General features: G+C 35.0%; 1 long non-coding RNA gene and 1 pseudogene across 1 annotated transcript; one reads left to right on the top strand and one right to left on the bottom strand.

The window, feature by feature from the left end:
* The first annotated feature begins 4473 nt into the window (after positions 1-4473).
* Positions 4474-19597, top strand: part of LOC127103881 (threonine--tRNA ligase, chloroplastic/mitochondrial 2-like) — a 44069-nt pseudogene continuing 28945 nt past the window's right edge.
* On the bottom strand, positions 10241-11585 carry LOC127106928 (uncharacterized). Its single transcript, XR_007795549.1, has 2 exons — positions 10713-11585; positions 10241-10464 (listed from the first exon to the last, which is right to left on the bottom strand). It is a non-coding gene; the product is annotated as an uncharacterized LOC127106928 (long non-coding RNA).

Genomic DNA, 19597 nt, shown 5'->3' with positions numbered 1-19597 from the left:
ATAATTTAAAATCTAACCATAAAAAATAAATAAATAAATTTTCTACAATAAATCTATTATTTTGACAATTCTTAATGTATATTTATAAGAATCATCACCATCAAAATTTTAAATTTATAAAATGATTATTTAAATCTCTCTTTCAATAACATTATATATATGTTCTAAGACATTCTATAAAATAATTTATAAGAAATAAAAAATATACCTTCATATAAATTTAAAAATATATATTAATTAAGGATATTGGGATATTTTAGGTGGGATGTGGGATATGTTCGTCATCCCTGTCTTAGAAGTACTTTCAGTGGGATATTTTTCCCCATCCTTGTCTTAGCGGAGAAAATTCTTCAAAAAAACTACTTTTATCATATAAAAACTATAAAAAATGAAAGTTGTTCAATGTGAGACTTAAAGAATTTTTTCAATTCATAACACATTGGAACGTTGACACATATTTTAGAAATTGTTCAAACATTAATTCTTCAATATTAATTGTTCCAATCGTCTCTCCCTTTAATTTTTTTATAAATATTTTTGAAGTAGAGTCAAACACTTCTATAAAATAGAACATCAACATTGGTGTTGATGGACTTGAATCTTATCATAAAGAGTAAAATTAAAATTTAAAAAGAGTGTATGTAGTATTGAACTCTATCTTCAACAGCATACCCACATAATTTTTTCTTAAGATGTACTATCTAAAAGCACATTGTTATAATGGCCATGCACTTCATCCCCAGTTTAGTGAATGATATAGAAATTTATTTTTGAGCTTCCATAGAAAGTAGTCCCAATTCCACATTTACAAAGCTGAGCCTGAGTATATCAAAAGTGTTCATGTTACTAGGTACTTGACTCTGCATGGTATATATATATATATATATATATATATATATATATATATATATATATATATATATATATATATATATATATATATATATATATATATATATATATATATAATATATATATATATATATATATATATATATATATATATATATATATATATATATATATATATTGTATATATACAATATATATATATATATATCTATATATATATATATATATATATATATATATATATATATATCTATATATATATATATATATATATATATATATATATATATATATATATATATATATATATATATATATATATATATATATATATATATATATATATATATATATATATATATATATATATATATATATATATATATATATATATATATATATATATATATATATATATATATATATATATATATATATATACACAACTAGTTATTATGAAATAAGCCTAGTTGTTGGGATCTTCAGTCTTTGAGAATATGTTACAATGTTGAGTTCTTGGGATCTTCAGTCTTTGATAATATGTTACAATGTTGATTGATTCATTAAACTACTTGAAATAGACACATCCTTTAGGATGTAACTTAGAATTTCTCTTTAGATTATCTTTTCATTAAAGGGTAAACTAAGTTTCCATCGGTGCATATATGATCCTCTTTATCAACTCCTTTTAAGATGAACTCTCTAACAATATGATATGATTATGACAAATTTGTATTCTCTTACCATTGAAGTAATGATTGCGAACTTTTGCAATTGTTGGGACACTAGCACAGTGGATCAAAACAGTAGGCGTTAATTTTTCCCTAGGGGAATCTCTCATAGAAAGTGTATCAACCAACTTGCTCTTTCAATAGCAGTTGCAATAGCCATCATCTCTAATTCTACATTCCATAAGGCAACAATAAACTGTTTCTTATACTACCAAAAGACTTATCATCCATCTATGCTAAATATGTAACCACTAGGTTTTTTAAATCATTTGACAAGATGTTCCAATAAACACCTTGACTCTCTCAATAGAATTTCAACTCTCTATGCTAGGTGTTCTTGTAAGCCTGCACAATAATCCTATGACATAAACAATGATAGGTTTGTTACAATCAGCTGTATACATATGACTTTCAATGATAATTGCATATTCATATGCTATTTTGCTATCACCATTGTTGTTTAATAGTTTATTCGTTGGATCATATGGGGTGAAGAAAGGTTTATAATCAAAGTATTTATATTTATCTAAGATCATCTCAAGGCAGTGAGGCTGGTAAAAAAAAACCCTTTATCTATCTTAGTAATCTTAATACCAAGAATTACACTACTTCACTGAATTCTTTCATATCAAGGTTATTACACAATAATAACTCAACATTATTAAGATCATGAATGTTTGAATCAAATAAGAGAAATTTCTCTCTACAGAAAGACAAATGATAGTGCAAATTCATTTTCAAACTTGTAGTAAATGCATTTGTCCCTCTCATTCACTTTAAATACATTCTAGATTACTAAATTATCAAACTTTTGATGCCACTTTTAGGAATTATTTTTGTATCAAGCATAGACTCATCTAACTTACAGACCCTAGTCTCTTGCCCATGGACCTAAAGAATTTTGGATATTCTATGGAGGTTTATTCTTCTAAATCAAAATTAAAACAAAAAAGAGTTTTAACGTCTAGCAGGTGTACCTTTAAGTTATAAACAAGAACAAGTTAAATGAGTATTCTAATGGATATCATTACTGTAATAAGTTAAAAAGGTGTCAAAGAAATCTACATTCTCTCAGGTTCAATCAAGTTTTAGTTTTTTTTTTCAAAATTCAATTACAACATATAGGTTTGTACATAAGAGGAAAATCTACTAAGTGTCAAGTATTGTTAGATTCTAGAAAAAAATTCATCTCTTTGTTTATGGCCTCCTTCCATAATTTAGTGTCAATTGAAGATGTAACTTCTTAGATTTGTGTCGAATCCTCCTCTTCAGTACAATCTATGAAATTGGGTCCATTGTCTTTAGTAATTATTGTTATTTTTCTTCTTCGGGGTTATGTTACTAGTTTGTTGATTCCTTTACTTCTTTTCCTGGAGATGTGACTCGATCTGGTGCCTAACTATTTCTTAATTTAAAAGATAATATGGTTTTATAAAATTCAGCATCCTTTGACTTTATGATAACCTTATCTTTCATTTCATGAAACATGTACACTTTGGGATTAACTTCATACCTAATTAATAGACATTCAAAGGTTCTAATTGCAAGTTTGACTCGTTTTGGGCCAAGGATCATCACATAAGCCAAACAACACCATATTTTGATGATAAGACAAGTTGACTTATATTTTATTCGATTTATCATGAGGAGAACCCTAACCATTGAAATGCTACACAAAAATTTAACCTTGTAATAAATATCAATTAAGTTAAAATTGTAATATTTATTTTACATTTACCATTCATTTCATGGGAATATGAAATAGTAGCTTCATATATAGTTTCATCCAATTTCTAAAATTCATTAAACATATTATATTCATACTTTATGCTTTTATCACTTTAAAACTTCTTAATTTTCGATTGAAAATTTTCTTTTCAATAATAACATCTTAAACATGTCAAGAGAACTACTTTTATTTTTTATAAGACATACATCCATAATATAAGAAAAGAAGATGTTGTGGAAAACTCTCATTTTCACTTCTCTCTAAATCTGCCACCACCTCAAAATAAAGGCAAATTTGATTGAAAATTTACCTTTTGCAACTAATAATGTCACATTGTTCAATTCCAACTATATGGTTATTATATTATGCCTTTGTTTTCTAGGTTTGATTCAATTGATGATGTCGCATGGTTCAATTGCAATTACTTTTTCTTATCTTCCTCTTCATTTTGTACTATTTTGTTTCTCTCTTATATCAAACTTCTCCACTTTTCTCTCTCCCGATGCTTCATCTTCCTCATCTTCCTTTTTCCTCTTTTTTTGTTCTTTGTTCATCTTCTTCCTTCTTTCGGTTAGGGCTTCTTACCTTCCTCTGCATTTTGTATTATTCTTTCTCTCTTTCCTTTTCTCTGAACCCCAACCTCTCTGCATTTCAACTTGTCTCTATAAACTTTCTTCATTATCTCCTCTGTGTACCTAACCGTGTTTCTGTTGAAACAGTGAGATCTCTTTGAAAATGCATACCAGAAGTGTAAACCGGCGGTGGTGCAGTGATTAAACTGAGTGAGACACAATTGTTTCCGACGCAGGTACACTCTGGCTTTTTCATACAACACGCTTAACCCCACTGGTCCCACATTAACATATTTTCGTTTTTTCAGATGATGGAACATTTTATTTTAAAGAGAAATTTGGCGACGGTCATGGGCATCAAGGTTCCATTTCCACATCTTCAGTTGTTCAAGGGAATACATCCTTTGTTGTTGTAACTTAGGAAAAAATAGATGTATGTGAACTGTGAAGTGTAAGAGATTGCTCTGTAATTTTTTTTTATCTGCTTGAATTTTTTGTTCATGCTTTTGTTTTGCATTATTAGCTTCCAAGGGATAAAATATTGGATGAAAATAGACAATGTAGTGTGTCTAATATTGGATGAGGGAAGATGGAAGTATAGAGTAGAATAACAAAGAAGAGTCAAAGATGTGCTCAGAAAGAGTTTTTTCAGGTCTCATCTTGCATTGAAAAAAAAATTATTGCCCTAAGTGTTTCATATGTTTTTTTGCCTTACCATATGTTCCTTTTTCCTTAAAGGTGGAATGGTGGGACCTGTGTGATAGACCGCATGTTCAATCTAGCGAAAACATTAACAGAAATGCAGTTGAAATTGAGTCTATTACTAGTGCTTACTAGAGAGGAGATGAAAGAAAACCAATGTTGCAAAGGATATATGGTACTGCATGGGAGAATGAATAGGATTTGAAGGCTTATCTTAACTTCAAAGAAGAATTTAAACGTCGAGATCATAGGAATCTTGGGCAAGATCTTGATTTGTTTTCTATATAGTTACAAATCAATGTGATTTGATGTTGTATATAATTGTCCTACAAGTTGATTGTGCTTTCTATTTTTATTGTATTTATAAATCAGACAAGTTAGAAATTCTTTTTATGATTCCTACATTTGTGGGTACATAACGGTTGATTCATGAATGACATCTTACATTTGATTTATTGGACTTCTATTAAATTTATGCAAGAGGATGTTGGTGGGGGTTTAGTTTTATGGCACCTAAAGGGTGCTATTTTGAGACACATAATTGAATATTTTTGGAAAAAAGTTCACATCAAATGTGGTTATGATCTTATTATAAACACCACATGTGGCAAAAGGTGATATTTGGAAGATCAACGATCATTTGGACACCTACAAGGAAAATATGTATGATTATATGAGCATTGAAGACGAGCTTTATCATATCCGACCAATGAATTTTCCTTATCATATTTTGGTATACAAAAGTTAGCATAATTCATATCGATACTTTCCTATTAGGGTAGCCGAACTGGGGACTGTTTATAGATATGAGTTGTCTGGAAGTTTACACGGTCTTTTCCGTGTTAGAGGTTTCACATAGGTTTACTGTTATACTTGGCTCATTATCTTGTGAACTATAGAGATTTCAATGGAAATGTTGATTCCGTTATCTAGAAGCTTATTATGTATGTTTTTCACGACTCTTACATAATAAGTGTTGATTCCGTTATCTAGAAGTTTATTATGAAAATGTTGATTCCGTTATCTAGAAGCTTACTATGAGTATTGATTTCATTACTTATTTTATTTCTAAATCAATGGCCTGTAATAACTTAGTGTGTAATATTGCATTTCCGTCTCAAAGTTTCTGCATTTTGTTTTTAATTCATTTTTTAAAGTTGCATGCTGATAAATTAGTTTGGTTCTTGTTTGACTTGAATTTATTTTGTACATGATGATGCACAAATATTTTGTTTAGATTACCAGATTAAATATGAGATCAGGGGTGTCCTGAATCTTACTGAAGAAACATTGTCGCAATTCAGTTTTGAAAAGTATGAAAGAAATTTATCTACAAAGCCTGAAAAAATTTGTTGGAGATGATGATATTTACCTCTGCTTTAAAAGATGCTTTGGGGGGGTGCCTTTTATGGTCCAAATAAAGATGTCAAGATTGAGGATGTTCTTGGGAGGAAGTGGCAATGTTCAATAATACATGCAATTCTTAACTTAAGAAGTCTTTCAAATATTAAATCAATCATTTTTCCTCTAACAGATAGTCTTTGATTTGATGAGATCTGATCTGATCTTGTTTGAAAATGCTTATAATAAATGCATATGACATATTATGTCCTATTTTTGGATTAATCGAAAACAGCTCGCTAAACCCATGAGATAAGTTATTTTGGGTGAGAGATTTTGATTTTTGAATATTTTTTAACTCAAAAAATCTAAGCGAGCTATCACAATTAGTTGTCTAGAAAAATAAGATCAAAAGCTTCATTTAAAAACAAAGTACAATGTGCCTTTCTTTGCATCTTCATGCTTCAAGCCCAAAGGATCTTCTTTGAGTCACGAAGGGGAATTAGATACAAAACTATTCATGTCCCTCCATCTAATAACTTAAGTTTTAAGGAAAGTTGACCATTAACTATAATAAGTGTTTTCTTAAGTCTCTTATTATTTTTCAGGGTTTGTAGCTATGTTGTTATTATGTGTATTTACTTGTATGTTGTTTACTCGATTTTGAGTGAAGTGAGTTTCTTGGATGTTGGAGCTATTTCACTATTTGAATGACTTAATTCTTTTTAATCTTTATTAGGTTGATTTTAATTTACTTGAATGTTTCTACATCACATATGTTGATTCAAACTCTGGAAAAAAAAAGAGATGTATAATTATTCATAGATCAATGCTTGGATCCTTGGAAATATTCTTTGGTGTTCTTATAGAGCATTATGCTGGGAATTTCCCATTATGGATTTCTCCAATACAAACCCAAATTTTACCTGTTACTAATTGTTGTACCCCAAAATTTACCCTCTTCAGTTCAATCATGATTGGCTTATGTTTTATCATCATATACATTCATGCATATCATTGGTTATATGGTTATGGGATCAAGGCATATCTCTTGTGACCTTCTTCAAGCTTTAGAAGGAAGAAAAGTGACAATCAATACAAGGAGGGTGGGATATCCTCAACTTCATAATCACCCAAGCTACAAGGGGTTTTCTTATGCCCTAAGACCTCTCAAGTGGTCCATCACCTCATCAGTTGATTGGGAATTACAAGATATTGGAAGCTGATCACATTTTTTTGTCTCTTGGTCCTTGAGCTAGGGTACCATAAAATTTTTAAATCATCTTCATCTTTTTTTTATCCAAGACCTCTTTGTTCAAGGTTATCTCTATTTTCCCTAGAAGAGTCAGGGTTTGTAAAGTGGTACACTCATCTCCTATCCCTTTTGATTGAAATTAGGGTTTATGATAAAATCAATTTATTTCTGATTTTTTGAGCAAGACTTGATTCCATGGTATTCTATGTGTCCCTAATTATCTATGAGTAGGAGAATGGCCATCAGCTTCATTCATAAGAGGTTCAATTGCTCAGATGACCAATGTTTTGATTCAATTGGGAAAAGTCAACTAGGCAGGTTAAAAAGTCAACTCTTGATTCCTTTGGTAAAAATTGTATTCCACAAGTCAAATATGATCTATGGTTGAAATTTGATCAAGAAAAGTCAATAGATTCATCAAAAATCAAGAATTATGGAAAGTTACCTAAATTGGAAATTAGGGTTTTAGAAACTTGTTATTTTTGGCAAGTTTGGTATTAGTGAGCAGTTACCTTCATGGACAATGTTCTCTATGATCAAGACTCCAAACCAAATTGGTCTTAACATGAATTTTGTTCTCCTTTCTCCAAGATTTGAGAAGGTACTAAGATTGGAGTATTTGGACCATCATGGCTCAAGATATGATCATTGAAAGTTTGGTATTTCAAATTCATTCAATTGTCCCAACACTTAGAAAATTTCTTAGTATCTCATGTCAGGATTCCCAAGCATGTCCATGGCAGTTTTAAGGGATGTTAGAGACTTCATCTCAAGGTTCTTCCAACATGAAAATTATAGTTTCAAGTCTCCTCTTTCCATTGGTTCCAACAACACCTCAATTGGTTAACCATAATTCAAGATACCATCCTCTAAAGTCATGACCTTGGATTGTTGATTTGGGTTTATACTTAGTGAAAAAATTTCTAAGTATCTGATTATCTCAAGCAACTCACTTCATGTCCAACTTTCATAAGGTTGCAAGCTTCATCTGGATCTGACATTAACATAAGAGTTGTAGATTATTATCTCCTCTCGACTTTTGCTTCAAGTATTTTCCTATTTGGTAGCTTAAGGAACAAGTTATGGACATGGCAAGTTAGGACCTCAAGATTACTAAATGACCTATAATTGACATTTTGACATGCAGTTTCAAGCAGCCATTTTCATGCCCATATTTGAAGGAGCTCAAGGTTTTGTTTTAAATTTCCTCCAACATCAAACCTTTTCCTCTCCTTTAGCTCTTTCCAAAGAGCCCTAATTCATTCCATTTGGCCATGAAACCCTAGTGCTATAATAGTTTGAACATGACTGGTATTTAATCTCCATTATCACACTTGTTGTTGGATTTGTGCATGATGTTACCTTTATTTACAACATGGCTTATTCCACACGACCACAACACACCACTTCTTTCCTTGTATGGACTAACAACACACATATTGTGTGCATGCACATCATGTCCAAACTTGGCCAAAAATGGAAATGTTTTTTATTGTCTCCTTTTCTCTCTCCACTGCCTCTAAGTCACACAAATCTTGACGCCTTTCACTCCACCTCAGGCTCCCTAAAATGACATAAAGCATACATACTTTGCATCGAAAATGCAGCCTTGCATTCCACTCTTCAATCTTTGTACAAACTACCAAACTTGCTCTCCAACGGTTCTTTCACCTTGCAGAACATCACACCTCATCACAAGAATCATATATAAGCCATCCTTAAACTAATTTCAAAAGAGAGAGGTCACTGAAGAGAGATAACTTGAAGACTGCAACATTGAAGCTTGGGGATTTTTTCTTCTTTTGAAGATCTCTTTCACCATTCATTCAGCTTCATCTTTGCCTTCATAAGAATACCAATTTTCATTGAAGGGGTCTCTAAAGCTCCATCTAGTTCAAGAGACAGTGGATCTTCTCCACTAGGTAAAGTTTTCTTCACCCTATTATTCCTCATGTTTAGTTATGACCATGTCTAAGTTTATACACACGCATCTGGAGAGTCTACTACTGGGTAGACCATTGGAGCTAGGCTCAAATTGTTGTTTTCAGTTTTAATGTTTGATGTTTAAAAAGTTAAACCCATGTGTTATTGCTCTTTGTTATCCATTTTCTTTCATTTATTTTTAAAAACCAAGGTTATTATGATGTTATACTCATTTCATACTGTCATACCCCAATTTCGTCAGACATGTTTAAATTTTTTTCCATTTCAGCACTCCTGACAAGAAAGCATATGGCAAAGACTAGGAACTCGGTGGTCCACCAGTAGGAATAAACCATAGTTTTCTTATTGTTATAACATATGTTTAACAGATCATCACGACCCTGACCTCATGTTATCTCTTTGCATGGTTAGAGTGGTAATGACACATATCTAAGGCTTAAAGTTCGTCCATATTCTCTAAAAAATAAAGAGGTCCTTTTCTGTTTCCTTAAGGACTGTTTGGGTCAATACTAGACTAGAGTTTGATAGCCATTACAGTGATTAATCATGGGGTCATACATTTGTTGGATCATGAAGGCACGTCATATTAGGTTTATGACACTATTTGTGTCATTTCCAAGCAATCTAAGAATGTACCTTGCACGAACTCGATTTTGTCTGGAAGCATAATTTAGTGTACAAGCACAAGGCTGTTTTTGTCAAATTTCACGCTTGGAATATGATGAGTGGATTCCGGTTGAAGGGAATACAAGTTCAAAATAAAACCACGCGCAATTTTTATTACAGTACCGTGTCCATAAATCCGTGAGCACCATCCATAATCCTGATAACATCACATTGGGTTTTGAGCATTTCTTACATTAAATTGGCATCTTCCATACCTAAGTCGATTTAAATACCACAAGCCAATGATAAAACGATTTAAGGTTAGAATTATAATCTTCCATTCTTTTTTTTAAAAAGCCACCATTTTCATGGGATGCGAGCAGAGGAGTCCCATCGAGATTAAAGGATTAAACGTCCAAAGTTGGCATTGTGTGATTGTAAGAGAGAACAAGCGAGTATCCATTGATGTCGTCTACAAGTTCATATGAGCATTAACTACAAAGCTAAATGGCACGACAATCAAGCTTTAGGTTTCATGTACAAAGGCTAGAATTTACATCATTAAAATCACAAGTTCTAGATTACAAACATGGATTGTCCCAAACTCATTACTACAAAATAAATTACGTGAAGCTTCAAATCTGTGTGCTGTTTACACCTAACTTTACATTCGTTTCAAGCAAGACCATCACACACTCACTTACCGGCCGACGAGGGACAATGAAGTATGACCTGTTAAAGAAACATCATCAAAGGTTAGATGGGAGATTTGAAGAGGGTGTAAAAAGTGTATACTCCGATCAAAAGGCCCAAAATCGTCTGCAAACTCCAGATTTCCATCAATTTACCAAAGAGTAACCATGGTAAAGGTTCAACAGTAAACATCATACCTCAGTAAAAAAACTAACATCAAAGATTCGTTGTGGGACCACAAAGTTCAGGACAAAAACTCAGATTATGATACAAACAAAAGTTAATACCTCTAACGTATTTGGTCCCCACGAGATCAGGGGAAAGATCCACTCTAACGAATTGGAAATCTTGGAAAAATCCGGACAGCTACTACTCACATGATTCCTTTGATTATTCTTTGGATTTATCTTCATTTTTCACGTGTGCGAACACGGGATTCTCCACCTATAAAAGCACACGATCAATCATTGAAAAGGAATACCGTTATTCTACCAAAAAATCCCCAAGAACCCTTTCATTAAAGCTCAAGATTTTTCAGGTTTAAGCTAGAGCTTCATACCAAAACTCTAACCTAAATGAGCTCAAGCTAAAAAGCACAGCGTAAAAAAATAGAAGAAGGAAAAAGAATTGAAAATTAGAAGAAGGAAGCTTATCTCGGAAAATGGAGGAGAAAATGTCGCCGACGATTCGTCTCCAAACAAGTATACCATTTTTCTTTCTCTTTTGCTTGAAAAGTTTTACCTCGCATTACTCACTTTGATACATCGTTTGTAAAAACCAACTTAATCGCGTCGAAACACCTTCTTTGTAGCTTCGAATCCATCTCGTTCGCCTTGATTTTGTCACGTTGGCCTGAATACTTTTTTCTTTTATTTGGTTTTGTTTTTGTGTGGGTGGAGTTCCGATCTGGTTGTTTGAGGAGATTTTAGAGCAAAGTAAGGCCGTATTCGTAATCACGGGCCTGAAATAAGGGGGGCTGGGGTTTAGATCTGTTTGGTTTGAAGAAGGTGGCGTCGCCGCCGTTGGCCGGCAACCACCGTCTTCTCCGGTAGGTGGCGACCGAGAGAGATTGTGGGAGTTGCAGAGCCACTTTATGGTCTTGTGAGAAGAGAGAGAAACACTGGCGAGAATGAGTTTTCTGGTTTGTTTCTGTGGCTTTAGGCTAGAACTGGTGGGTAAGCGGTGATGACAAGTGTCTCCACTATTAGGACACTTGTCACCGTTCGGTTGACATGTTCCAAGGGATCCCATGCGATGCCCTCACCTCATTACCATGGCCTAGCACCCTTATTATTCATCCGTCCGTGCTCACCAGATTGGGTCATGTGATCCAACGGTCTTGGTTGGGTCTTCGTAGTTAACTCGTTGACTAGAAGTCTCCCTAAGGTCATTGGGCCTGCGTGCGAGGCCTCAAAACCAGCCCACGCGGCTCTTCTGTTTCCAGCACCTCCCTTACTGGATAAGGGAGCGTTTTTTGGTTTTGTTTGGGCCAAAGGAAGGTCCATCTTCTTTTAAAATAGGCTACTCCCTTTGGATTTGTGTATACATATGACTTGTTTTATTTAAAATCAATCAGGACATTTTAGGATTTCCAACCAATTAATGTTTTGATTAAATAATTAAATTTTATTATTTGTAATTAATCCTTTTCATTTCTATGTATTATTATCTTATTGATTATTTTGTTCATAAGACTTATTTATATTGCGTTTACTCTATTAATCCATATATACAATACTTTGTACCACTCGAGCCATATTTTTTTAGGATATAAAATTGGTAATTATTCCAAGCATTATAATCACATTAAACCATATACTTCTCGATTCAATGTCGAGCTCAACTCCCAAATGCCCTTGTAAGTCGATTGCTTCTAGCATCGCCATCAACCTCACATAGCTTACTCTTGGGCTTTCTCACAATGAGACCTATTTGATTTTAATTAATTGAGTAGATGATCGATTCACTAAGCAATAACATAATCCATTTATCAATACCAATTCAAATATTGATCTAATATCAAGTATTTCTATTCAAATTAATTAAAACATCTAATTACGATTAAACACCATTTTATTTGGAAATGAAAAGGGAGATGGTTTTGAGTTTTCAACTCTTCTCCTCGATTATTTGAATACGAGTTCTCTTATTCGGTTAGTCAAATAATTGTCATTTTTATTCTCCTAAACATAATTAAATCAAACTACTTTTCATAACAATGAAATGAAAAGGGAGATGGTTTTGAGTTTTCAATTCCTCTCCTTGATTATTTGAATACGAGTTCTCTTACTCGGTTAGCCAAATAATTGTCATTTTTATCCGCTTAAACATAATTAAATCAAATTACTTTTCATAACGACGAAATGAAAAAGAAAATGAATTTGAGTCTTCAACTTCTCTCCTCAATTGTTTGAATACGAGTTCTCTTACTCGGTTAGTCAAACAATTGTCATTTTCCCACAAATTAACAACTTAATCAAATCATTTCGTAATAAACCATACTAAAAATGAGATGGTCTTGAGTCTTCAATTCCGCTTCTCAAATACTTGGATATGAGTTGTTTTACTCAACCATTCGAGCATTTTTTGTTTATTCTAAAAAACATCAACCATACATAAACCTATTTTCATAATTGTCGCATCCTGCGAAAAATCAACCGGCGAGCTAAAAATAAAAACACACAGAGCCGCCACTAAACGTTATTTATCCCAAGATAGGGAAAGGAAACGCTCAGAGAAACCTGGAAAGACATGGTCTCGCGACCAAGAGAATGGGTTCGGGAGTCGGTTACGCAAGGGGAAGGTATTAGCACCCCTCACGTCCGTCGTACTCGACGGGATCCACGTCCTAGAATAAAGAAAAGGTTGCTAAACATCACACACACACGGGGAACGCAGGTGGGGTTAGGAGAAACGGGCTCGATAAGGTATCGCACCTTATGCCTACATATCTTGTCTGGAACAAGAATCAGAGCCTCTGTAGTTCGGCTTACTCACGCCAAACAACACAAAACATACAAACAAGCAAGGGTGGCAAACATGGAGCCCGACAACCACTTGATGGAATTACGTCGGCATCCGAACCAAAACACACATAAAACGGCAAACGTGGAGCCCAACTGCCACTTACTGGACTTACGTCGGCATCCGAGCCAAACACAATCAGATAACAAGTAAACACACGCAAAAAAGAAAAAGGTTGCCCGGAGTGGTCTCGCACGACCACCTGCCTACATACCTCGTCTGGAACGAGGATCAGGGCGATGTAGTTCCCCTGAAAGGGACTAAATTGCTAACCAGAAACCGGGGAAAACACGACACTAGGGAGCTGAGACTCGAGCCTAATGTTGTCATGCATCGTTAACCCTAAGTTCGGTTTTCTATCCTACTTGCATAAGCAAACTAACCTAACCAGGAAAGAAGCTAGCACACAAGCATACAATCATATATCATCAAATGAGAACAGGTATCTCAAACAAGCATGTCAATCAGATATCCACATAACACGCACTATAGCCAAACAAGGGGGCTCAATCAATCAGGTTTGACTGCCTAAGCAATCGTCTGTACAGGCTGTGTTTGCTCTTAACCTTGCCATTACGAGGCTAAGGTGAAGCAGATGAAAGGATGAAGTGAGGATCAGACCTCACAGCTCTTATCCCTAACCAGGGAGAGCTGACAAATGAGCATGGGTCCAGAATAGGGGAACCCTTCTATACTCGATGACTCTGACACAATGTGCACTGCACAAGATCTTGGGCTTTTGATCTCAATGCTACAACCATGTAATGGGAGCAAGGAGAAGACTCACTGAATAGTGGGGGACAGACTGCTTGTCCCTACCTTCCACCAATTGCCTTCTTTGAAGGACTTTCACCTGCTTGGGCTTAAAAATAAACATACACAAGCATTGCCTCTTAAGGAGGACTTCAGACAATTTGCCCGGCCCGGTAACAGCCGGGTCCCCAGACTACATGAAGATTAGTAGGTTACCTCAATGCAAATTGCTTATGCAAAGCAAAGCAAAGCAATAGTTCACAAGGAACTGAGCAACTAAAGTACCTGGAAACAATCAAACTCAGTCAGTATTCAATCAGACAAATTGTACAGCAAGTTCAATCAGACAAACTATACAAGCTATGCACAAACAAAGCAAGCCAAGGCTCAAGCCTATGCTTCACAACCTACAAAACACAATTATGTTAGTGTATAAACATCAACAACATCAATTAAAGTTAATTTGAATCATTCTCCATGTGCATTGCCTTTTTGATCCTGAAAAATCAAGCAAATATTTGCAACTAGACCACTAGGCCAAGCCTAGGGTCCAAAAGCAAGAAAAAACTCAAAACAGCAAGGTATTCATCATCCAACATCAAATTATCATCAAACACAAGCAAACATCATTGGTCTCATGTTTATATCATCCATCATGTTCAATTCATGCACAAAACAATCCATATTGGTTCAAATGAAGCATCAAACATACAAACAGAAGTACTGCATTCAAATCCATACCAAGACACATCCAAAAATTCTCAAATTAAATACACCTAAACAGGGGTCAATCAAGGTCTACCATGTCAAATTTGAGCTTAATTGGGCAAATGGAACCATGTTAATGAAAATCAACAAAAACAGACACAGTTACATGCTTCAATTCACAACATCAATGCATACATCCACTTCAAAAATTCATAACTCAATGAAAACAAAAAAGAAATGGATGAGACCAAAACAGGGAGGTCACACAACGTGTCTAGTTCATGCATATCAAATTTCATGGCCATACAATACAATATGAGGATTTCCCAATCAATCTACCAACATGTATCACATGAGCTTGCAATTTCAATCACCAGAAATGAAAAATCATGATCAAATTGAAAATACAGTGAAAAATTCTACAAAAATTCATACAACATCCTAACATATCAACAATTCATCATGCAAAATTTCAGCCAATTCTAACATGCATAGGTTATTCAATTAAATTCAACAAGTTGACATCAAGAGGTGTGACACAAATTGTCACACCTATGTTCCAGAATTTGCTGCTCTCTAACCAGGTATCAAAAATTCACAAAATTTACATGTAAATCACCATTGGCCTGTCTACAATCACCACAAAAATTTTCAAGAATTTATTTTATGATATGAGTATTTCATGATCAAATTGCCAAAATGTATCAAAATGTGACATACATTAGAAAAGCCTATGCCAAATAAAATATTTGCCAAGCACAACTTTGACCAATAGGTCAAAAAAATCCTACACAAGTCAACAAAGTCAAGGAAAAAATCTTCATATTTTTAGGAATTTTCTACTATTTTTTATGAATTTTTTCATGTGTTAAAATATTTGTTAGAATTTTTATGAATGAATATTAATTAATTGAAATCACTAACGGCAATATGGTAATTACAGCAATTTGGCGCGGTAAACAGCTTTCAAATTTCACAGCCAGCGAAAACAGATCAAACTCCACATATTTTCCAGAACTGCTTTCTTCTTCGCGCGGCAACATGTTCTTGGAACGGTAAATGCGGTTTTGTTCATTTCATCACCAAAATTAACAAACTAATAACCGTTGGAAAGGTCTCCTAACGTAGAATCCGAGTATGTAACCTAATCAACCTAAAAGTTCCTCTATCTCCTGAATCGATCAACCTAAGGTTTGGTAACAAAACTTCAAATCGAGATTACATGAGCTACGATTCACCATTCGCAAAACTACCTATGTCACGATGATCTACAATCAACAAACTACAAAACGCATACAGCAATTTGAAAAACCGTGACATTCGAAAAACTCGTGTACCTGGAATGGCAGTGTCGTATTGATGCTCTTTGCGTGCTTTCTCCACAAACAGATGTAGAAGGATGATGAGGAAGGTGAGTGATGTGCTTGAACTCAATTGATGTTGCTCCTATTGCATGGAAACTCGTTTTGCCATTGATGAGTGCACTTTGGACAGCTGCGAATCAATGCTTCTTTCCTTCCAAACTTCACAAACAGATGGAGAGGATGATGATACAAGATCAACGCAAAAAGAATTTCGAAGATTGAGCCAATATTGAAGAAGATTGATGGATTTGAAGGTTTTGTGTTCTTGAGCAATTTGAGAGAATGAAGAGTTTTCAGATCTGGTTTTGGAATGTGTGTAATTCTGTTATGATTAGGAAGGGATTATGAATATATATGAATGCTTAATTATCCCTTAATCCACTTAATTAGCCAAATGCATAGTTAGTGTAAATGGTTATTTTCAAAGTGGGGGCAAAATTGTAATTTCACCATGACAGCTAGTGCCACCTGTTTTGACAGCACATACACCTTCTAAATATCATATGTGAACTGTAGAAACTTGTTTCATGTCCATTGGTTGCTCCATTCTCAAATTCACCATGTGTATGCATTTGGTCCATTTTTGTCATTTCCATTTTTCAACCCAAAACTCAAACCATGTGCATTAACCATGAAATGAATATTCAAACACACTTAAAATTCCATCCCTGAGGTGTTGGAAAAAGTCCCATTCAAAAATTCCAATTATTTTGACATTTGGACAATTTTGCCCCTGGTCCAATTCAGTTGTCCAGTTGAAAAGTGACTTTTTGCCTTGGCCATTTTTGGGAAAATCCAATGATGCACCCTCAAAGTACATGTCAAATGGAGTTTGTGCATATAAAGAACTTGCAATTTGGACAAAGTATGTGGTAGTTATGGCCTCCTGATTACGGGTCTTTTCTGAAATTCACTGAGCCATATCTTGCAAACCACACATTGGATTTTCAAGTTCTTGGACTTTTTGGAAAGGTGAGAACAAGATCTACATCTGTCATGTTGAACAATTTTTCATTTGAAGCTTCCTTGGACTTCTGTTTTTGAGGTCAAAAACTTTCCACTTTTGGAAACTTCAGTTACAAGTCACTTTCTATTTTTGGTAGTTTTTGTCCTGACTTGATTTTCTTCATTTTTAAGCTTTGAGATGTCATTTAACACTTGTTCCAACATGAATGAAGTGTGTCTAACTCATTTCCACCTCCAAATTCACCAGATCATGTACAGTTGACCACAGTTGACTTTTCATCTAATAGATGAATTTGGCAATGCATAGATCAAATTGAACCCCAATCTTCAACTGAAATGGCTCAAGGGTGACACCCTAGCCTCAATAATCACCATATAATCACAAAATGATCCTCATCTCCTTCACAAACCCCATCTCCTGATCCAGCCCTGATTGGCCCAATACAACTGATTAGGGTTGACCAGTGGTCAAAACCCTAATCTCAAGGAATCTTCTTCTATCTCTTGCATCTTCTGATGATATCCAACCATGATGATGATGATGCATCAATTCAATCAACATGGAGACCAATACCCTTGGTAATCACAAAACCCTAATTCACAGTCCAATCCTCAGATGGCCCATGATCAGTCAAAACCCTAGCTTGCACCTTCTGACTTCCTCATCTTCTGATCAAGACTTGGAAAGATAGCTTGCACGATGTAACCACATGATATGCAATATGAGATGCCTAATGCCCTAAAATGAAATGCAAATATGTTAATGCTTAGTCCCAAGAGAGGAGGGCAAATTTTGAGGTGTTACAGCTGCCCCTATTCAATCCACTGTGAACCTGTCGATACGAAATAGCCTCGGATTTCGGATGATCAGGGTGAAGAGTGATTGAATACCAAGAACAGACGAACAATTTGCACTCTGATGGGATAATAATTAACAACGCCTGTCAGCATCGGCGAAGAAACAAACTCTTGAAACGTCGACCTGGATACCAAAATAAATGGTAACACAGGGATAACCATGGTCTGAACACCACTTATCCGCTCGAGATTATTATTCTTTTTATGCTTTTCTTGAACCCCGGAAATTTTCTCTTCTCTTTTTCATTTTCTTGAACCCCGAACGTTTCTCTGCTTCTTTTTCTTATTTTCTTGAACCCCGAAATTTTCTCTGTGCAAACGATCCTCGGACCTCTGCATTTGAACCCCAGAAAATGCCTCAGCACTCCTTTTTGCCAACATAATGAACCCCGATCTCCAGTTTGAACCCCAGTCGCCTGACGATAACTCTCGATCGCCAGAATGAACCCCGTTCTCCAGAAAATGTATCCACATTTCCTTTTCTCCATTTGAACCCCGTCTCCAGAAAATGTATCCACATTTCCTTTTCTCCATTTGAACCCCGTCTCCAGAAAATGTATCCACATTTCCTTTTCTCCATTTGAACCCCAGAAAATGCCTCAGCACCTCCTTTTCTCCAATCTCTCGTGATAATTCCGCTGGCAACGACGGAACTAACACCAAACCACTCTGAGGGCGACATATCAGAGGGTACACCTTCACAAAAGGAAGGTAACATGTGCATCTCTTCTTCCGAAGACACCCGTAACGACCTCCACTGGCATCCGCCAAAGTCTAAGGTGACACATGAACAGAAGATAATCCCAAGGACCTCATCCCGGATATAATCTTCAACTCCATCTCCATTTGAACCCCAGAAAATACCTCAGCATTTCTTTTCTCCGATTGAACCCCGCTCTCCAGAAAATGTATCCACATTTCCTTTTCTCCACTTGAACCCCGGAATCGCGCTGATCGCGTAACGTCGTCTGATATCATTCCCATCTCTGTCCGACGGAAACATTTCCTCCAATATCGCACTACTGGGGAACACTGCTGATCTGACGTCCTGGTACCACACTCCTCAGAGTAACACTTTCAACCAGACACTGACTGATGACTGGGAGAAAACTCGACGTTTACTGGACATCGAACAATGATGTTGACAGGACATCGAAAAATGATGTTTACAGACATCGAAAAATGATGTTTACAGACATCGAAAAATGATGTTTACAGACATCGAACAATGATGTTGACAGGACATCGAACAATGATGTTGACAGGACATCAAACAAGGATGTTGACAGACATCAAACAATGATGCGGACAGACATCAAACAATGATGCGGACAGACATCAAACAATGATGCGGACAGACATCAAACAATGATGCGGACAGACATCAAACAATGATGCGGACAGACATCAAACAATGATGCGGACAGACATCAAACAATGATGCGGACAGACATCAAACAATGATGCGGACAGACATCAAACAATGATGCGGACAGACA

This window comes from Lathyrus oleraceus, chromosome 7 (genome assembly GCF_024323335.1).
Source record: "Lathyrus oleraceus cultivar Zhongwan6 chromosome 7, CAAS_Psat_ZW6_1.0, whole genome shotgun sequence".
Classification (NCBI taxonomy): Eukaryota; Viridiplantae; Streptophyta; class Magnoliopsida; order Fabales; family Fabaceae; genus Lathyrus; species Lathyrus oleraceus.
Note: the sequence above shows the minus strand (reverse complement) of the source record. Positions and strands in the feature narration are given on the sequence as shown.